General features: G+C 42.0%; 1 pseudogene; it reads right to left on the minus strand.

The window, feature by feature from the left end:
- Positions 1-217: 217 nt before the first annotated feature.
- On the minus strand, positions 218-11,485 carry LOC140699552 (cyclin-dependent kinase 16-like; annotated as a pseudogene).
- Positions 11,486-13,355: the final 1,870 nt, after the last annotated feature.

A 13,355-nucleotide genomic window follows, 5' to 3' on the forward strand; every position in this document is an offset into this window, starting at 1 on the left:
AGTGATGAGAGCTTTGTTAGCACTCAGCAGACTGGCCAATGGGTGGGCTGACAGGCCAATGGTCAGGTGTATGCACAGACAGCAGGGGACACATGGGAAGGTGAGCATGCATCAGGCAGGTAGGCAGGCAGCAAGCAGGAAGGATGCAGCTGGGGGCTGCCCTGTGAGGGGTGTGGCATCCCTCCAGCTGCTGCCTGCTGGGGCCTCAGTCTGTGGCTTAGAACTCGGTGCCCATCACCCAGAAAGCTGGCCTGCCTTAGGCAGGCATTGATGAAGACTGAAGCCTGGCCTCCTTTTGTAGCTGGACCTCCTTTAGTGCAAATATGGAAGTAGTGTCAGGAAGTTTGTGGATCCGCTTCCACAGACTGAGCAAGAAAAGAAGTTTCATGGCATCCTCTGCGGAGATCCAATTGCGAACTTCAAGCTGCAGCAGCTTGGTGAGGAGGTCAGCCCCGCCACTGTCAAGTCTACAGCAAGGACAAGGGGACTGGGGATAGCAGTATGTCTTGAACTCTTCACTGGACAGGATGCCTGGCACATCTCCTCAGTTGGGGCTCCCAAGACGCGGAAGATGAGGTGCAGCTGTTCCTCCACCGTGGAGCCCAGGAAGAGGGGCTGGCCCGTGGCCATCTCATAGAAGATGCAGCCCACACCCGACATGCCAATCTGAGAGGAGTAGTCCGTGGACCCGAGCAGGATGTTGGGGGCTGGTACACAGCATTACAACCTAATTGGAGTAGGTCCTCATTGGAACTGACTCGGACCGGGCCAGGCCGAAGTCGGCCAGCTTGAGCTCTCCTCTCTCGTTGATGAGCAGGTTCTGGGGCTTGAAGTCTCGGTGTAGCACCTTCTGCCGGTGGCAGCAGCCCAGGCCACGGATCAGCTGGAACAGGAAGAGTTTTGCATTGTGCATGTTGATGACGTTCCCACAGCCATCCAGGTACTGCGTCAGGTCCTTGTCCAGGTAGTCAAAAGACAAGTGTGAGCGACCTCTCTGAGGATAATGTCGTGTAGTGGGATGATGCTGGCGTGTTTGAGTTCCTTGAGCAGGGACGCTTCCCACATGGCGGTGCAGGGCGTCCCCTCTTTGTGTTCAGTCTGATCTCCCTGGGCGCCACAAGGTTGTCTGTGAGCTTGCTTTTGCCTTTGCAGACGGTGGCATATGTACCCTGTCCCAGCTTGTCCAACTTGATGTAGGTCTCCAGTTTCCCAAAGTCGATCTCAGGCAGGCTGACACGGCGGAGGTGGCAGCCGAGGGGCTTGTCAAAGACGGGGATATTGGGGTCAACTTCTCAAGGGAGCCATCGGGCAGCCGGATGGGGGCTGGTAGTGATGGGCGCTTGTTGACGTCCTCCGTGGAGATCTTGCACGGGGGTGCGGGTGTGAGGGGGTGAAGGGGGTGAGGGGTGGGGGGTTGCACATGCGCACCCTCCCTGGTGCCTGCCCCTCACGCGAGGGCGCGGCGGAAGCCTGCCCCCTCTCCCCGGCGACCCCACCTTCCAGTCCCTGTGTACAACCTCTGGTGCGGAGCTGGGCGGGCCGCGTCCAGAGCGGGGCTCCCCAGGGGCAGCTCGTGTGGGGGCCTCTCCAAGGTCACCGCCGCCGCCGCCGCCGCCGCCGCTCTCACCCAGGCCTGTCTGTTCAGGGACACCACTGGTCTTGTCTACACCTCGGCCCCCTCGGAGTGTCACTGACAGCCGCCTTTTGATCTTCTTCAGCCGATCCGCGATCCGCGGCGCCCGGCGGGGACGCGCGAGCCACCTCAGCGCCGCGGGGCCGGCAGGACGGGCTGAGGCCGCGCGACCTCCTGCCCCTCCTTCCCCTCCTGTTCGCCGCAGGCGCACGTCCCAGGGGTCTTAGGCGTGGCTGCCGGCCCGGGCTGCCGCCTGCTGAGGAGGAGGAGGAGGCGGCGGCGTCCCGCTCAGCCGGCCCTGCGCTCGGCCGCTGCGGGCGGCGGCCCCGGGCTCCTCGGCGCCGGCTCGAGTCTGAGAGCTCCCGGCGGCGCGCGGTTCAGGGCCGACCGCTGGCGGAGACGCGGCGGACCCCCTTCTGATCCTTCTTTATACCTCATTTCTGAGTCCTCCAACCTATTAATTTTAGGAGTGCTTGCAATTTCTCGTTAGAATATTTTAAATAACTTACTATTTTAAAATCTTTGCCAGGTAATTCTAATAACTTTGTCATGTCAATGTTGATGTTTGTTGATCGTCTTTTCCCGTAAGAATTGAGAGTCTCCTGTTTCTTCATATGCTGAGGAATTTTGGACTGCTATATCATGCTTTCATACACGGAGGTTTTTTTTTTTTTTAATCCTTTGAATAAAGTTGGTATGTTTGTTTTGGCAAGAAATTTATGTGGTTAAATTCAGGCCACAGGTTTCAGCCCGTCTTCTTTGGCTCTGGGTTGAATCTCAATTCAATTTGAACGCTTTTGCAGAGCTATTCAGATCTGTCCCACAAGTGCACGTCCAGCGGCCGGCTGGGTCTGACCAGAAGTCTTTCTGATAATCAGGTTTAACAAGTCTTTATTATACTGATTAGTATCAGGTCCAGACATGCACACAAAGTTTGGGATTAAATTTTCTAAGATTATTTAAAAATTTACTGAGATTTCTTTCATGAGGTCTCCCCTCACCGTAACCTCCCCAGTACACTTCATGTCCCTGGAGTACTTCTTTCAGGTTCTGTATTCAGAAGAACAGGGCCGTAGTTATTCTGTGCTGCTTACTTTTGTGACCAAGAGGTGACAGGACCACAGGATAAAAAACAGGGTAACTTTACCAGAGATTTGGTGGTACTTTAAATTCTGGTCTTCTTTCCAGTTGTCCTGCTGTTACTCAGTTTGCAGAGTCCTCTAACAGCTGCTCTGTGCATTCTGTCTCAGGGCTGCACTCAGTGGTACAGACAGGGTGGAACATGTTTTCTCCAGCTTACCTGGAACTGACTCCCACAATTATTTATTTACTTTTTATTTCTGCATATTACCTGCACCCAATCTTGGCCTTCTAGTTTCTGAATACTTCTGGTCTTGACTCATTTTCCTTCTTCCCCATTCAATGCCTAATACTCAGTCACTGTGTTATTAAATGACATTAATTCCTTTTATTTTGTAACTGCTTTGCCTAGCCTCACTCCAAGTTCAAAGGGAAGACTCACTGAGATTTGGGGGAAATGCCTGGTAACTACTGTCCTGCGTTGGTTAATTAGAACATCAACAAGATTACAATGCAATATTTTATGATTTCCCATTGGCATGTTTCACAGAAAACATTTTCAAGTTGAAGTAAATAATGGAAAGAAGTACTCGCTAACAAATTAATTACCTGTTAGTTTATCACTAGAGTGACTGGCAAGCTAGAAAATAAATTTATTACTTTTTATCTTAAGCTGAAGTAGACAGAGAATTTCTGTGTGCAGCTCCTTACACGTGGTGTTCAAGGATGACAAGTTCCCTATGTAGAAGCCCTGGGAACTTCTCTGAAAATGTTACATCACAGTTCCCACTAGCTAGTTCTGCTCGTGGCCCTCAGAGCCAGCTACACACAAAGAAGGGAAATGTGAATAAACTTCCTCTTTCCTCTCTCTTCTGCCTCTTCAGAATTTCTATCTCCAATTCCTACAAACATCTCAATTCTAACAAGCCCTTCTCTTGAGCCTACTTCCTGCTAGATTTATTTAATTATATTCCACTTCATTTCTGGATGTAAAACAGCCTATTATTTCCTCAGCTTCTTTTCCCTCACTGCTAATCTTCTTGAAAGATTGACATACTCTTCCCAGAAGAGAACTGGAATGATGTCAAAGGAATGAAATATTACATTGGTTCTCGAAGTGTGGTCCCTATACCAGTAGCAATACAGCACCTAGTAACTTGTTATAAAGGCAAATTCCTGAGTCCCACCTATAGAATCAGAAACTCTTCAGGTGCAGTCCCACAATCTGTGTTTTAACAAGTCCCCTAGGTGATACTGATGTATGCAAAATTTGGGAACCATTGTAAATAGAGAGTTAATAATTGCCTGGTACTGGTAGAATGAAGGGGAAGGGTGTGGTCCGCATGTGAGTTGCTTGTCAAATTGTGAGGACTTATTGAATTGGTTATTCCATGCTTGAAATAAGTCTTGTCACTAGCACCCTGAGTGGCTGTGCGAAGTGCAGGAAGGGAAAGCAAAGTATAAATAGTGGGTGTGAAGGGCTGACAGCATCCAAAGTGTCTTTCATCTCTGCATTCTCCATCTGGTGGCCTGCAGAGTGTTCTCCCCAGCTACTGTGAACACTTTGGCAATTATTCCAAGGGGCATTTTTCTAATAAAAATCCACTCATTGTTCCTCCAGGGTTTTTTCTCCTTCAGTGGCCCTGGAAGCACTAGGCAAACACATTTTTAATGACCAGAATTCACAGATACGGTATTATCCTCCTCACCATGTATGAATTCAGTAATCCACTGAGACTTCTTGGCTGGCTTTTTACAGTCCTTAACGTCACATAAATTTTGATTCAGCCAAATAGGTTTCCTTAACATAATACAATTATTTCAGTATTGTAAGATAATCTTAAATCTGAATCATTATGTCTTGTGATGGACACAGAATTATATATTGTGCCATAATTTATAATTGAACAAAGTTGGTCCTTCTTAATAAAGCATTTTTTGATATCACTGAAATCATCAAGAGAAAGAAGGAAATGGTGATTGGCTAAACAAAACTTCTATTGTAAGAAAAAATCTTTCTTCAGAGAGATATTGAGCAAGTGGAATATATGTTCATGACAGTACTGAAATTGACCCCAGCGATCCTACATTGGCATTTCCATCTAAACATCATGAAAATACAGGATATAAAAGTGTGTGTGTGTGTGTGTGTGTGTGTATATATATATATATATATATATACACGTATATATATACACACACACATATATAAATAAATACACTACAATTCACTATCAATAGAAACACCAACCCCTGGAAAACACTCAATACTTTCTGGAAGTTTCCTCACTGTTATCAAACAAGAGATAAATTTATTTGAACATTAGAGTCAGGGAGAAATTTCTGTAGTTAGCTTGTAAGTATCTATGCACTGTGCACTGTTCCTCCCATTAGAGTAGCAGGAAGAGTTTTACAATGGGTAATTTTTTTTCACAAACATATGCTCACAACTCAAAAGTTGATTATAATTAACCCTCGAATAATGCAGGAGTTAGGGGCACTAATCATCCTTGCAGCCAAAAGTCTGTGTGTAACTCAGAGTTGGCCCTCCATATACCTGGTTCCTCCACATATGTGGTCCCCCTTTGGTAGACTCAAGCAACCTCACGTCATTTGGTAATGTAGTATTTAATACTGAAAGAAATCCCTGAATAAGTGGACTCATGCAGTTAAAATCCACAGTGTTCAAGGACTGACTGAATACTGCTTTGTTTTAGAAGATTGTCTTTATAAATAACAAGCTTTGATTTCAGTTTTTGTAAGTACTTTATATTTTTAGAAAAATTATGTATTTGCTCATAATTTATATTAACATTTTCAGCTTGTTTTATCCTTTATTTTTTCCATTTCTCTTTTTTGGGGGCTGTGATTTACCTTTACTGAAAAAACACAGTTGGTAAGTTTAAAGTTTGATGGGTTTGACAAATGTATACACCTATGTAACCACCACCTTAATTAAGACACACAGCATTTCTACAACAAAAACTGTTCGCCTCTCTCTTTTCCCAGTTACTGCCTTGCACCCAGAGAGAAAAACCGCTGTTCTGGTTTTCATTATCATATATTAATCTTGTCTGTTTTCAAATTTTATATAACTGGAATTATGTAATACATACTCTTTGTGTCTAGCTTGTTTTACTCTGCACTTTTTGAGATTCCTCTATGTTATTGTATGTGTCAGTAGTTGATTTCACTTTATTACTAAGTAGCAATTAATTTCCATGACTAATGATTTTACCCACCTTTTCATATATATTTTGACATTCATTTATTTTCTATGTTGAAGTGTTGACAGAAAAATATCCCCCATCTCTTTACTGGGCTGAGTGGTTTCTTACTGAATTATCAGTGTTTTTATATGTTTTGGATATAAGTTCTTTATCAGATATGTGTTTTGGAAATATTCTCATGAAATCTCTGGCTTATCTTTATTTTCTTAAGAATTATTTGAAACAGGCTTAAAACAACAAAGATTTATTACTTCTCTATTCTGTGGTTTTAAAATGTTGGTGATTTTCCTCCTGGTCTTGCCTAGGGTCACTTCTGTGGCTTGAATGGAAATGAAACACCCAAAACAACCTACTCAATGTACCTAGAAGTTGACGCCATCACCGTGTGTGCTCCAAGGAGGCCTCTCCTCTTCTAGAAAGCTAGTGTGAATTTCTGCAAAACTTGGAGGCCTCAAGATCCTAAGAGAGTGAAAGCAGAAGGTGTGATGCTTCTTAAGTCCCAGTATCAGAAGAAATGTAATATTAGTTGTGTTGCATTCCATATTTACTCCTTTTATGATTCCTTCTACATTCATGGTATTTCAAGTTTCCTTCTGGTGTCATTTCCCTTCTGCCTGAAGAACTTCTTTTGGGAATTTTTAAGAGCAGCTCTATTGGCAACAAAATTACTTAGTTTTCATTCATCTGAGAATGTCTTGTTTCACCTTTATTCTGAAAGGACAGCCTTGCTGGATGTAGAAATCTGGAGTAATATATATTTTTTCTTTCATTGCTTTAAAAGTGTGCCACTTCCTTCTGGGTTCCGTAGTTTCAATTGAGATAGCTACTGTTCCTCCTTGTAATTAGTTTACCTTTTCTCTTTTACTACTTTTGAGAGTTTCCCTTTATCTGTAGTTCTCAGAACTTTATTTCTGTTGTGTCTTGATATGTATTTCTGTTTGGGGTCCACACAGCTCCTTGTACCTATAAATTTATGTCTATTATTTCTTTGAAAACTATTTCAGTCCCACATTTTTCCCTTTTCCTTTTGGGACTCTGCTGATACAAATGTTAAATTTTTTGTTATTTTTCTACAGGTGATTCCCTGTGATTCTATTAACTTCTTTCAGTCTATTTTCTCTCTGTTGTTCAGTTTGGGTTATTTTCACTGTTCTGTTCTGTCTTCAAGTTCCGTTATTTGCCCTGAGATAGTAATTCTGAATATTGATCATTGGCCTCTCTGGTGGCTTTTTTATTTTGGTTAGTGTATTTTTCAGTTCTATAATTTCTATTTGATTTTTTATATCCTCCATTTCTTTGCTTAGTTTTTCTATGATAGATTAGAAAATCACTATTTATGTTAATTGATTCAGGAAAGATCATCAGGAGATGCTAAAATTAGTGGATAAATGCTTGAGGAAACAGGGTTTATACATAGTGTCAGAGTTTTGCCCCAGAAAACAATGATTAATTACTTATTAATTGATAAAATACTTACACATATCAGTTAATAAATAAAAATACTTATTAATTAACTTTAAAGTGGAGTAACCTCGCTGACATCTTAGCCAAGTGATAAAATTTAACATCATCAGTCAGAGACACATGAATATCATTGGTCTTTGTTATGCTGCACTGAAAAGACCACAGGTTGACTTCTCCAGTATTCTGGCCAAAAATGTATATGCTGAATCTGATCATACAAAAATATAAAACAAACCTAAATCAAAGGAAATTATATGGGATGAATGACCAGAACTCTAAAGATGTTAAGATCATAAAAGCTAATTAAATATTAGGGAAATCATTCCTAATTAAAGGTAACTAAAAACATACGACAAATAGATCAATATATGATCCTGAATTGGATCCTGGAATGGAAACAGAAGGATGAAAAGAGAAGCCCATTTTGTTTGTTTTATTTGCTTTGTTTAATTGTTTTGTTTTTGCTATAAAGATCAAGGCTGGGAAATCAGAAAATCTGAATGGGTCTGGATTAGATGGTGGTATTGTATGAATACTAAAAATGTCTTGATGTTAACGGCTGTGCTGTAATAGGGGAGTGTGTTAGTCTCCTGGTACTGTCATAATTTTCTGTCAAAATATTACAAAAATATTACAAATTTTTAAACAATAAAATTTTTTTTCAGAGGAAATGCTTCATTTTATTTCCACTCACAATTCCCCAAAAAGGGTCAGTCCCTGCCCCTCCCTCACCTTGATGCGGCCCCTCCTCCAACACCTTCACAAAACACTGACTTCCTCCCAGAGCTAAAATGAACACCCAGTCACCAATTACGGCTGTTCTCCACCCCGCCCACCTCCCCATCTGCCTGTATATCCACCTGCTCTGCGAACTTGCCCACCTTTTGGCTCCATCCCCCAAATGTAGTTCCCCAAGGTCACCTGGCTTGTTTGGCTTACATTCTATGGGCACCATTCTTAGAACTTTTCTTGGCTTAGTCCCCAGATGATTCCCCTGTCCTCCTATGCATCGTCATTCTGCAGAGCTTCCTGGCCTCATTTCCTGTTTGGGAGACTAAGTTTCCAAGCTCTCCCCTGTTCCCCAGGTTTCCTGTGGGGCTCTGTTCCTCAGCTGTTACATATGGATGTACATGTTGACTGAGGCCAAACATGCCTTGGTTCTGGGGAGAGAAGAGGGGAGCCAATTAAGAATGGACAGGAGAGGAGACAAGGATCAAAGGGGAGAGAGAAAGGAGGGGTGGGAGGAGGGAGGGAGGGGTTTGACGGGAAGCTGGATGCATGGGGATGACAGCGGGATGGACTCTCCCACCTCAGCCCCAGAAAGACAAGGGAGCCAGAGCAGAAGACCAGGGCCCCCTACCGCACAAAGCCCCTGCCTGGCTAGCTGTTCCGGGAACCCTTGCTTCAAGCGTTGTACACTTAGATGAGCAGCCCCTTGACATACTGGATTTCCCACTCCGCCTACTCAGCCGTCTCCCTCAGCTCCCGGTTCCGCGCCTCCAGCCCCTGGCACCCGCCGTCCAGGGCCTCGCCCTCTGGGAGCTTCCTCGGCAGGTACCTCAGAGCCGCTGATGTGTTCTGGTCCCTCTCCTTTTGCTCGTGGTCCCCGTGGGCGGTGGCACTATGTGCCCTGTAGGACTTATATTAGAGAGCCACGGATGGCTATGAGGAGACTAAGCCCAGTATCAAAAAGGCAAATTGAGAGAGGAGGTAGTTTGGACAAGGGTTATGGCCATGGAAATGGAGGGAAGTAAGTGAACTGGAGAATTAGTGATGTGTCAGATGCTGAGGCAAAGTTGGGAGGGATGTTTAGATGACTCTCAGCTTTGTGGCTGGGTGACTAGTTTCCAGTTTCCAGTAATCAGGATCACTGAATATTTAGGGGAAGAAAATTGAGTTTATTTTTAGATTTTCATGTGATCCAAGATGCTTCTTGGAAATGTTGACAAAGTAGTTGCCTGTGTGGATATGAAGGGAAAACAAAGGCTTATAATGGAAACAAGGGCTTCAGCCTGGGCAGTGAAGACTGAGGAGGTCGGCAGAGGGGTGGAAGGAAATCCAGGACAGAGGGTATAGTACTGTCATCAAAGGGGACAGTATTAGGAGGCAAGCCTAAGAGTGAGAGGCATGGCAGTGTTTGAGGACAGAGGCAAAGATTTAAAGATTAGATTTAGAGTAGAAATAGTATGAACATTGTAGAAACTGAATTAAGGAACTGGTGAAAGTCTGGCCCGGCACAGTGTTTTCACCTGTATCCCTTAGAGCACTGGGTCCTTGGGAGTGTTACTGACATGTTCTCTCTCTGTCTCTGTCTCTGTCTTTCTCTTTTTCTGTCTCTCACACACAAACATGTTTCATGATGGAGATAGTATGGGGATCACTGTTAAGATGAAACAGTTTGTCAACGATATAACTTCTAAGAGTGTTTGTCTAGCACCGTGAGTCTCAAGGTGGACAGCCCATGCAGCAGTACTTACCGACTCTCAGGGATCCAAGTCCGCGTTCTCTGGAACAGCACAGGAGAGACACCTGCTGGGTGTCATTAACAGACTGGGCCACAGAACTGTGCATCAGTCCCTCTCAACATCCTCCTTACCCTCTTGACCCCTGCTCCCCAACCCTCTTTCTTGGAAAGTTACAGTTTTTCTCAGGTGTTGAAATAGCAGGGTTCAGTGTCAGGTGCTGTGAGTTTAGGGCAGTGGAGGTCAAAATACTTGGTGAAACCAGAGATGACAGCCAGGAATCTGGATCCATTCCAGCCAGTGTTTGGGTGAATAGCGTGTCTGGGTGTTGGGTGGGATGAATCTTTGGTAACCAGTGAAAGCCTCCAACTTAGCAGCAGGGCTCTAGTTCATTTACAGGCAAACAGGAAACCCTGAGAAAAGGATGTTCTGGAAGAAACCTTCTGCAGGGGTGGGTGTGGGACAGGGTGAACAGAAAAGAAAGAAAATAACCAAAAGATAGCCCCTGTCCTGGAGACTGAAATGATTTAAACGTAGAAAGTATGTGCCTGGGATTTGAAGATGGAAGGTTTGTTATTTAAATGTTTAGAACTTGGAAGTTCCTTTGTGTTGGTAATCAATGTGTTAGCGTGTAGCTACTTTGCACATAGCTTTGGCCATAAGGAAAAATGAACCTATTTCAATAAGTAACTCTCATCACCACTGGTATGGCAGTGAGATCACCAACATCCTTTTCATAGAGGGTTATATACAGTTTTAAAAAGCAGAGGAAGAAGATCACTATAGAAGGTTTAAGCAAACAAGAGTGGTATTATGTGCAAATGGATATTTTGTGACGTGGGGTTTTGCTGGAATCTGAAGCCCAGCATTTATCTTGCAATCTCCAGTGCCTAGTTTAATGCCTGGTAAACAGTCAGCTTTTGATTGAATGGGTGGATGAATAAATAATCCCTAAAATTCATTTTTTTAAAAGAAGAACCAGGGGAGAACACTTGAGATTATATTAACTTTGAAGGTCAAAGCCAAAAGTATCGAGATGACCTCTAAGTTGTGGTATGAATTTGTAGCACTAGTTTAACATAGCTGATAGTTGCTGATAAGATTGAGAAATTGGAGTTTTTAACAGGTAGAAAATTACTGACTTTTGCTTGATACCATATGTTTTGGAAGGAAAAAACCAAGATGTCATGCAAGAAGAAACAGCTGGTCTTGCTGTAGCAATGAATAGCAGAATATTGCAGATTTGATTAACATAAAGTTTTAGTTCTAATTTTTGTAACTTCCTACACATACATATTCCTGCATAAGACATGAATGACATGTACACGAGAGCGTTGTGTTGAATGAATGTATAGATGAGTGAATTCACATGTAGCATTGCTGGATGCAGCCTTCTTATTTTTTTAATCTATCTATTTGTATCTTAGTGTTTGACATAACCAGTTCTGTCTCAAGCATGCATAGGTATCTATTTGGTTTTCAAATTACCTCATAAAGACCCTCATTTTACTCTAGGATGATGGTAAACAGTTGGCATTATCTGTATATCATTATGTCAGCAATATTTCTTATTTTGATTGTCTTGTCATTAACTTTCCTCATCTTACCTGTCCCATCTCCAAGGATGGAGTCCTTCTTTTTTCCTATTCAATTACTGATTCAATTTTTCTGTCTTTAAAAACAATTAATGACTTCTAACTACATACAGTCATCTCTTGGTATCTGCAAGGGATTGCTACCAAAATCCCTAGAGGCTCAATCCCTTAAATAAAATTGTTCCTATTTTGCATATAACCCACACACATCCTCCTGTATACTTTAAATCACCTCTTGAGTATGTATAATTTCTAATACAACATAAATGCTATCGGAATTGTTACTGGAGCATAGAAAATTCAAGATTGCTTTTTGGAACTTTATGGAATTTTTTGCCCTGAATATTTTGGACCTGTGTTTGGTTGAATCCACAACTGCAGACCCCGTGGATACAGAGGGCAGGACTGTACTATGAATCATAATGGTCACTAGGACCACAGAGATACACAGGACATAGCCCTTCTCTCCAAAAAGCTCCAGTCAGTAGAAGAAGTAGACATACATGTGTAGCACCAGTAAGACATTGTAGTAAGTACAGAACAGAACAAATATAAGGTTCTGTGTTATTGTGGACAGAGACTTGTTATAATGAGGATCAAGGTGGGCAAGGCAGGCTTTTTAGTGTAGGTTATACTGAAGCCAAATCATCTCCTTTACTTCTCTGTATCCTTTTGTTGTATTACCTTCCAAAAGCCAAATGGATCAAGCCCTCAGAAGATCTATTGGTCTGTCATTAAATCTTCTTTTCCTGCTGAAAGAAGCTTCCTTTGAGGAGCTAGTCTTTGCTAAGTAATCCCATTAACAGAAAAGCCTGCATTTCAAATCAGTCAGTGAATAGAAAACACAAAATAGCTTTGTTAGAAATCTCTCAGTTTCTATCATTTACAACAGTTTATGGCTGAGCTGCCGTTATGTTCAAACAACAGAAAATGTTGAAGGGATTTTGACTTCTGGGGACTAAACTCAAAGGCAAGATATGGTGGTCTACTGACTTCTTAATACACTTAGAAAGTGTAGAAAATATTTTGAAACATCTTTGTGAATTATAGAGATAAGACTGCAAATAAAAATCATCTAAATTCTGTATTAAGAATAAAATTTGTGTTGTTTGAAACGTATAAAATATTCTGCTTTAGGTTAAAATGCAGAGGATCCTCTCCTGTAAAGAACCAAACTTAGGACAACAAATTTTTAGCTTGGGTTTTAAAGGGTGAAATAGGACAGTTAAAAATAAAAGAAGCCTGGAGCCATTTTTGTGTTGGAAGAATTTTTGACAGAATCAAAATCTTTTATTTTTGTTCCATGACTTAATAATTAAATTGTACTTTTCCCAAAACAAAGAGGCAGAAAGAATGATTGCAATAGTTAAATATATTTTTTTTCTTTAAAAATGTTATAACACCTTTAGGATCAAATTACTTTCAAATTTAACTTGATTAATTTCTGAGAGGAATACCAATTTAAAATGAAAGTCTTGCATTCCAGAGAGCATTATAAACAGCTAAAAACAAGGGAGGAAAACTGTACTGTTTTATAGCATGCTGAAATAAATTAAAATATATATTATTTATATGGGAACATCACTAATAGCCAATAGCATTTGGAAGATTTGGAGATGATCTGGTCAGCATTAAACATATTTAAACATTTTAAAATGCATCATGAATTAAGTCAAATTTTACCTCAAACAGATGATAAAAAATCAAGATATATAGAATTTTACTGTATTTAAGATCATGATTATCTAACAACCACTTGGCTTTTGTTTTTCCACAGAGCACAATGAGATGAACTGGAAATAATGGAAAAGCATGGCCAGTCCTCCAAAGACAAGGAAAATGCCAGTTTTCTGGACAAACCTGAGCAGTGAGCACACCATAGGACCCTGTA

Source organism: Vicugna pacos, chromosome 11, assembly GCF_048564905.1.
Source record: "Vicugna pacos chromosome 11, VicPac4, whole genome shotgun sequence".
Lineage (NCBI taxonomy): Eukaryota > Metazoa > Chordata > Mammalia > Artiodactyla > Camelidae > Vicugna > Vicugna pacos.